The sequence below is a fragment of the Watersipora subatra genome, chromosome 3 (assembly GCF_963576615.1).
Source record: "Watersipora subatra chromosome 3, tzWatSuba1.1, whole genome shotgun sequence".
Taxonomy (NCBI): Eukaryota; Metazoa; Bryozoa; class Gymnolaemata; order Cheilostomatida; family Watersiporidae; genus Watersipora; species Watersipora subatra.
The window spans coordinates 40,602,161-40,611,957 of record NC_088710.1 but is presented as its reverse complement, the minus strand read 5'-3'; positions in this window follow the sequence as shown (position 1 = coordinate 40,611,957).

The window sequence follows — 9,797 nt, the reverse complement described above, 5'->3', positions numbered from 1 at the left end:
GGCAGCAAAAAAGGAGATCTTGTCTGGCCTTTTAATAGAATAGCCTCCGTATTCACAGAACGTATGTTCATATTCAGTCCGCTTTTTACTCCTATGCTTTCTTCAAACTTTTGCACAATCTGACACAATTGTTTTAAAAATACAGATAGATCTTTAGCATAACATGAATAAAATATTTATCTTTATGTACACAAATTAATCTTTTAATATTACGTAGATTTCTTTTACATTATACCACTAGATTACATAGATACTAAGTATTTTACTCCATTCGTGTTATATCTTTTAGCTGAAACAAGAATATGTTTTCGGTATTACCATGGTAACACTGGAAATCTGAGAGCTGTTACAGAGCCAATTCTAGTCAGGAATTCTTTGGCCTCTTCTTCTGGTGTAAGAGATAAGTTTTCTGTTTACATTAACCTATTGTTGAGATCTCACTATAGCGATAAGAGGATGTACCCAGCACCTTCAAGGTTGCTACATACAATTTTGTTGTAGAGTGGTCTATGGGGTCAGACATCCATGGACAGTGAGGCAGAAATAGTGCATCTAGCAATCGAAGGTAGGCTAACTGTTGCTAGGCTGCCTGCTTGCTTACATGTAGTGTCATAATGTTACTCACGTGTCAAGTCGTTGTGGTCACTTTCTGACTGCTGTCATTGGACTGTTTGTTTATCAGGTGTTGTTCTTCAGCATTTAAAATGTTTTCACTAACGTAGTGATAACATGTTTGAAGGCATAAAATACACCTTGTCAAGATCATGCATAATCTCTAAGATCCATTGTATGCAGACATTGAGGCTACTCATGTGAGAAAGGGCATGTTCTTCAATCCTGACCCTTATGTAAAAATACGAGTAGAGCTAGGACAGGATAGGTCTCAACCTGCTCTCTCTTACCACTACAAGGATTTTAGGACATCTGTTTGCGACAATACAACTGAGCCAAGGTGGCACAATGAGGTACATTCTTGTAGTACATGTATTTGAAATAGACTATTACTGTTAGAAATATAAATTTCTCTTCAAATTGGATTACAGTCAAATAGCATTTGAATACTGTCCAACTCCGTAGAGCATTTAAAAAAAATGATGATATTCAAATGAATATACCGTAATACCTTTATTTGAATGCTATGTCGCTCTATTTTTCAACAATTCCACTACAGTTGCATTTTATTAGAAGTGATGTTCAAATAGACGGTTACGTTGTATTTTTCAACCCTTTTATATTGGCTTCTATTAGAGGTGGCGTTTAAATCAATGTGGTGTTATAATATAGGTTTTACCATAGTTTCCTAAATGACAACTCCATCTAGCTCAATAGAGCATTTAGAAACATTAATTAACTTAAATGTAGCTTTACAGTTGACAGTCCCATGCAACATAGTAGAGGATTTCAAAACATCTCTCTAACCTGCTTCTAAAGTTGCAGTGATTTTCCGATAACTGATTCGATGATGGAGCAGGTGGGCTATCCAATGTTGGTTCAGCAAGAAATTCAAGATAATGAGTATATGCTGACTGCAGTGTCAGTTAGCATTAAGTTACTAGTTACTACTGCTAACACTTTACTTGTCTTTTTGATATTCCACTTTACTGCGCTGCCATCAGACACTCTTTTTATGAAAGTAAAGGATCGATTCACCACTGCTCGCCCCACTCTTCTCCGGTTCTTAGGTCAACTATCTCTTCCTATGAAGCAAGTTATAGAGAAGGCTAAACTCGGGTAAGATTTGTAGTCCCGTTTGTCACACTGCCCTTTGCTGTTGGTAACCTTAATAGGCACTTTGAAAGTTATTGTGGGTTGTTTCCGCTGAATATATTTTGAAATTGAGCATATATTAAATATAATGAATTCTCGTGACAGCATTTTATTATGCAAATAATTCGGTCTAAACATGTTTATACATTTTAGTTTATGGCAGTAGTAGGTTCACTAAAAATGCTTGCCAAATTGAATACAACTAGTATGTAACATGGCTGGAGTACACAATGTTTTACCAAATTATTATATTAAAACAATGCTTCTGTGAACTTGTTAAACAATTTACTGCAATTGTCCTGAGAAATCTATCGGCATCATCCATCAGTTTTGGTCAGAGAGTGTCTTGTATAATTTTTTTATAGCGTAAGGATTTAATTTTTGAAACAGAATATGCATAAAGGCTGAATATGCGTTTCTTTTCAATGTCTGTGATGCTCATCATAAAAGAGAGAACCGGAATTTTTCATTCAATATTCTTGTGTTTTCTTTTTTGCCTCCAGACTTGCAAGCCATCTGCTTTCCTAAAATGACTATCCACTAGTTTTTACTAAACTGAAAAACTCTGGTTTACACTGGTTATAATATAATGCATAGCATTATATACATGATATAGCATTATGTACATGATATAGCACGAAAGCGCACATGGTATAAATTGTCAAATGGTACAAATTCGGCTATTAATTGGAACACATGAATAGTATCTTGCTAATCTACATAGAATGTTAGTCACTATTCAAAATTACTGCCTCAAGGATCTTATCCTGATGTGTAGACCAGAGCAAGCCAGTCATCTGTTTGGCTGATTTTTTTACTTACAAGAGACTTCCAGGAGATCTTTACTGATCATTGATGCAAGCATAACTAGTTTCTAGCATCGTGTGGGGTTATTACACGTTGACTTTCAAGTCTTCTCAGTCATGAAAAGAAAGAGCAACATCCAAATATGCTAGTTGTAGCGTAAAGCTAGTACAGTTCATCTCATGTCATGTTGGCGGTACAGTTGATGAGCAGTCGGACTTATAGTTTGTCCGTTCAGATAACCACAATTGTAGTAAATATTTGAATTGCATTCAGTGTATGAATTCCATTCACCAGGCAACTAGAGAATCCCTTTTGATTCCTTAGCAAACAGACAAAGGTTAGTAAAGGTTTACGAGAGCAACCTTTCCTAGGCCATCTTTTTACCATCTGTAGTACATTGAGTCTTCAGGTGATATCGTGGTAAGTCATTTGATGAACTGCTTTCCTGTTTGTTCCAGGCTGACTGTTAGCTGTCAATTAATTGGTCGAACGCCACATGACCACATCTGTGGTACATTGATGTTTAAACCGACAATCATTCCTTATGATGGTAAGCAACGTAATCTGGCAGGTTTTTGTCTACTTGAAAGGTGTGTTAATTATTATCTGGTAGAGTTTGGTGTTTACTTGAATGTTATGTTAATTGTTATCTGGTAGTGTGGTGTTTACTTGAATGTTATGTTAATGATTATCTGGTAGATTTTGGTGTTTACTTGAGTGTTATGTTAATTATTATGTGGTAGTTTGGTGCTTACTTGAGTTTTAAGTTACTTATTATCGGGTAAAGTTAGGTGTTTATTTGAATTCTGTGTTAATAATAAATTATAATGAAATAAGAAGTGGAAGCTAATAAGTTACTTCATTTTGTCCGTAGATATTACAGCACAGAATACATATTCATTTATTGTCAATGTAATAACAGCATGGAGAGGAAACATCATATTGGGGCAGTAGAATATTTTAAAGTAGAGTTTCTTTTGTGTTCTTTCTGGGTTTCAATGCCTTGGAAACTTCAATAATATACTCTACAGTATAATTGGACTTTAAAGTTTATAGAACGGCTTAATTCTGCAGATACTGATAACTATTTATATGCACTGTAGCGAGCAGGCATTCAATGGATAGGAACCATCTTGGAGAAACAAGCGTAGGCTGCTGCGCCATCACAGACAGTGCAGTAGAGAACGCTGTAGATAGATCTTCTGCCGATATTCTCTCCGATTCCTCTGGGAACAGTGATGTTGAACTTACTGACACGGCTGAAACTCCAGCAATGCGGTGAGCATGAGCAACTTTGTCAGCCTGACCTCCTTATCTACTTGGAATGTTTAAGATCATCGTAATTCAGCAAAAAGAATGAAGTAGCTTGGCGATGTAATTACAGTTGCAAATAGTTAATGTGATTGTTTCTATTTGCATCAGTTTACTGGACATTTAATCTTTTTCGAAATTTTTTTAAAGCACTAGTGCAATAAAATGACTATTAAAATACATGACTACGGACATTGCATTAAATCATGTTTGTGAATGCAAGTAAAATTTTATAGGGTGAGCTCCAGCAAATCTATCTAACGCCACAAAAAACGTAGCGTTCATGTATCTTTTGTAATTAACTTGAAACTTTCAGAGCTACAAACTATTTGATACATTTTACATGATTAACTTATGTTTTAGCTCTGTCACAACTGCTAGTTACATTTTTCTTAGTCAAATAGTATTTGAACATTGTGCTTTACCAACTTATGTAAACTTTGTTGAACGCAAATAATATTGAAAGTTAGCCTATCTATAAATTATTTATCTGTAATTTTTAAAAAAGAATTGAATTCTATGTTAGAGTATTAAATGAGGTGTCTCTAGACTATTGTTCACTTGGGGGCAAAATCTGAGTTTTTCAGAAGTATTAAAGACCACCAACTAAGGTGAAATCTACAGTTTGTTAACAGTAATGGTATACAACTTGTTAAGTAAGTTATTGCCATAATAAGTCTATGCCATAATAAGCTAAGGCGGGTAAGGTATATCATGTAACAATTAATTCGATAATGTTTTGCTAGACTAACACAAGGAAGAGCAGCTCGCTAGAAGCAGTAAGCGTAGTGTGCAAGTCTAGATTACTTTCATTGATCGCTTACTAGCATCATATTTCAAAATATTTTATTAGAAAGTCTAGATATCTTTTATCATTTGAGATTCTCTGTACCGTTTTAGGTGATCTGACTGCCAGGATGTTTCAAGATTAAAATTAACATAACTTGATAAATTTGATCGCATTTAAAATGCTCAGAAGAAAATCACTTTTTCAAAAATGACGTCAATAGTCGCACTTCATGTTTGTCCCTCTCGTTGTGACATTGGCTGTTCATTCAATCTGCAGTGTTACACATCTCTATATATAGTGACATATGTTTTATTTTGTATTTGCTCAGGATTGTTTAAATAAAACTTCAAGTATAGTCCCAGATACGTACACTGCTATAGATATTTCAAATGATTTAAAGATATTTTGGTTAGAATTTGTCCCATTGTTTTCCTCTAAATGCTGTGTAAACATATGAGTACCCAATGCTGGTGTGAACGTATGATTACCCAATGCTGGTGTGAACGTATACATATCACATATAAAAAATATGCACGACTATTAATGCAATTTTGAGGAAATCTGGGTGCGTTTTTTCTTTCTGAGCATTTGAACTGCGATCAAGTTTTTTCGCCTTTAAATATCTTTAAACATCCTGACAGTCAGATCACTTGAGACAGTAAATGAAATCTCAAGATAGAACAGTATCCTCACATTGTAATAAAATCTTTAAAAACTTGACATGAACCTTTAATGTGAAGCCTCCGTTGAGTCTAACAAATGCTACATATCATAGTTGTGAGAGCTTTTTGTTTCACAGCTAACAAAAATTCATCTAAATCGAACTAAATGCAGCACAAAATAGAATGTTCAAACTACTGAAATTTACCTATTAAGATGCTTGATGTGGAGGCTTTGTTTGAAAAGAAAGTCCTGGCTTGCCCTGATGTTACACCAGAGCAGTTAGCATAGCCTATAAACATTAAACTATTGATGAATATCTTGAGCTATATTTTTCAATAATTGGCCGTAGAGATAAATGCATTCCACATGCTGATGAGGCTACGCAACTTGGTTGTAACGTAACATTTTGTACCTTAATCAAGTGAAAAAACTACCATATTTTTTCTGCAGTCGTAAGGAGTATTCAATTGGAATAAAATGCCACCCATGTGCCATATACATGTACACATACCCACAACGTGTAGGGAATCTGAAAGCGCCCTAGAAGTGATAGCAGTTTGTTTTTTTTCCTAAAAAGTCGGAAGTTATGAACCTGACACTCATTGACCAGTACTCTCTTCAGTGCTCACTGTGTGTAGTCATAGCAAGAGGAATAAGATCGCCAAGAAATATCTCAAACATGAAATTTGACTGTTGCTGACAGTGTGTATTGCCAATTCGTTTCAGGTGGCGGTTAATCTCAGTGAATCACCTCCTCACACTGTTGAAAATCGAGGAAAAATACAGATTGAAGCAGTCGAGTCTACACCACATGCGCTGTCATCTGTTGATTCTGATGAGTTAGACATTACTCGGTCTTTCTCAGATCCGTTTGCTATTTACCAGTTAGAGGAGGGGGATGTTGACATCCAAACAGCCAGGAGTGTCCAAAGATGTCATGATCAGGATGATATAAATGGAGGGGTTACTCTAGACAATTCTGATACTATAGCCTCTGAAGATTTTTCTAGCCTAGCTAGGGATGTAGCTATTCCTCAGTTAACCTCATCAAATTATGCAGAGGGGAGCTCACCATCAAACGTTCTCACTTCTAGGGATAATACTGACTCTGTTGTGAAAGCTAGCGACACTAATCAGGCAGAGTCTAACAGCTCATGCACAGCAAGTGCCGATGCTTATGCAATGAGGGACAAAGCACGTAATACCCAGAAAGTTTCTGAATCTGAAACCACGCAGGCTCAAGTAAAAAGCTGTGATGACCTTGCAATAGATATGCAATATGCTGAGAATACACATGGTAGTGAGGAGATGAAAGGCCGAGGTGTGTATGGAAAAGATGGAAATGATGTAACCATCAGCAAAAAAAATAATCTGAAGTTTTGCATGTTTATTAGTTTTTACTTTTATGAACACTTTCATTATTTACCTCCAGACTTTCCTCTGCTTTCACTTTCACCAGAAAACATAAGTAATGTAGCTTGAAAGCACAAATAAATCCAATCATTTTTTTTAGAAAAAGTGAAAGATGAATCATCGGTGTCATCAAACAGCACTGATGGCACTCTCATTACTAGTTCATTGGAGAATCCTCCCGTTCCAAGGCACTCCATACTGAGAGCGTGTGGTGATATTAAAAATGGTAAATAGTAAATATGGAAATATTCTTTGTGAAATATTCAATGTTAACGACTCCAACATCCAAAATATATTATAAAAATACATTTATACCCATGATACACACATCTTTAACGATCATATATCATTGTACATGATCTGCACATCTGCAACAATTATGTAATAACATATTATTGCCAATACCGGAAACTGTCTTAAAACAATATATTGTTTTTGTATTATACACATAAACAAGTAGTATTAATTTTAGTGTTTCTATAGATTATCTTGGAATGTATCTTGGTATGTAAATATAGGATTTAAACGCACTGTAAATATTCATGGCGTGGTTTCACAATTCAACTGTAGTATAAAAGAGCCAACAGAGTTATATAATGATAATATTTATTGATCACATGACTTTCCTTCTGGAATGTTCCTTATTTAACAGAACTACTGTATATAAAGGATTGTAGAACATAATAAAAGTGAACTCTATGCATGTAAGAAAAGTGACTAATATTATTACTAGCTCAGTTTTTTTCATATATTCCTATGAATAAAGAGTAAGTAATATATTATTTACCTCAACTATAAGTCTACCATTAAACTGTGTTGTTGAAGTTCTTACTACATCTCTCACTCTCTTGTCTATATGTTGCAGTATAACTTTGACATGGTACTTGCTTGTTCAAATGTTAGCCAAGATTTGCTCTATACATCATCAGCACCTGACTACTAGATATTTAGACCCTCAATAGCTCGGGTAAAGAAAACAGGCTATCAATAGCTGAACAGGCCGAACAATTTTGCTATTCAAACATACGAATGGGTTGCTAATCAACTAAAAAAGAGTCACTGGGTCAGCATAAGTTATTAACAATGACTCAAGTTAGAGCTGAACTGCTGCCGACATCACACAGCTGACCAGGATCTTTGCATGCTGACTGCTGTAAAGAATTTTGAATTACATAAAAAAATATTATGTTTAATCTTTGACCTTGACATCAGACTAGGTGTAGCAGCTGATAGGGTAACTGTCAGCGGCTTTATAAAGGAAGGCAAGTATTTAAACCTGTGAGCAGCTTGCATGGCCCTACACTTAGACTGAGTTTTTCCATACCATGTGAGAGTAATGCATGAGGAGTATTCCCACTGCCCCTCTTTGCTCTGGCGTCAGAAATTCAGCATATTTATAGATTACCATGTAACTACAATTTATCAGGATTTAACTATTCAACATACTCTGAGCTGAGACTTTAATATAAATAAAATGAATGAAATAAATAAGTAAAATGACTTACATTAATATTCAAGAATATGGTGAAAACTTTATACATAATTTATCTGATAAAACAATAATACAGCATGCACAAGAAATATAACAAAATAAAATATACCATAAGACGGTATAGTATTTAGCTATTAGCTAAAACCTCTGGCTCCAGAGAGTACCAGAATTAGTGAATGGACACAAACGGTAACAGTTACTGGAGATGATATAAATATTATAACTAAAAATAAAATGGTAACTAGGTGCACTTTATGATTTCATACACTCACCTTGAAATTTCTTTATAAAAGGAGTAGATGACTCCATCAGGATGCTGTATCGTTATAAAAACAAAAACGTTACTTATTTAGTTATTAATGTTTTGCTAGCCTCAAAAAGGGCACGGCTAGAGCCTGTTGCAATGAGTCAGTGCTTGAATACTATTAATTGATAGGAAAACCCAAAGTGACATAAAATTATTTCTACTGTTTTAGTTACTAACAGCTGGTTTTCATTCACTGCTACAAGAAAAATGTGGTGACCCAACTATTCTCCTACTGTGTCTGGCATGTGTTCATACATTCGACCTTGTCATGTTCAGCTGCGGTTCACATGCAGAAATTCATAAACTGCCATATGTTCCTTTAAATATTAGATGTTTACCAAAATGATTGAATTTCAATATCAATTTGAATAGCTACCAATTTCAATGTATTGAATAATTCTGGAAACCTAGTCAACAGATCTTACCAATGAGCTCCAGAGTTAGTCACTTGGATTCAGGAGGAGATCACACCGACTAACTTGTTACCTTATTAATAACTAGGGCTCTGGCGGTCTAGTAAGCTATGAGAGATCATCATGTGTGCCAATAAAATACAAACAATTACTCTACCATCTATACTCAATAATTCTAAACTACTGGAAGGTGAACAAGAAGCACACATGGTATTGATGCAAAACGCTGCGAGTTCATATCCTGCGTGATATAATATTTTTTCAAATGTAACCCTGCGCTTTTATACAGACAGACATGGTTCTTATTATAGTAAATATTACAAGTAATACCCATCAGTCACATTGTTGTTGATAAATTTGATGATGCTTCATGTATATAGAAACCCTTGTTGAGTAGCAAGAACAGCCCGTATTGTAAGCACTCACCTCTATTATATGCTCTGGTTAATAAGTATTTGCTTTGCTATTGTTACCTGCTTATCTTTGCCAAAACTTAGAAAATCAACTAGCTTTAAAATAATGTTTACATTACGAGCCTGCAGAAAGCATGTGCTCCTAAAGCCTGCTTTCCATATCGGCTGCGAGACTCCGGCGGTAATAATGTGCAGCAAATCGTTTGCGACGCTAGGCTCCGGTGGCTTCTGTTCACATAAAGCTGCATCGCTAATAACCGAATAAAGAATGTTCGCTCGCTATGCTGTTTCGATAATGCTGACCTTTACCTGTACAGTGCACTTTGAGAAGGTTTTGCCTGCGGCTCTCGCAAAATTTGAATAGCTCTAAACTCTTGCGTTGACTGCCGGCAACTACCGGCGGTACCCGGCGTGTAGGTTC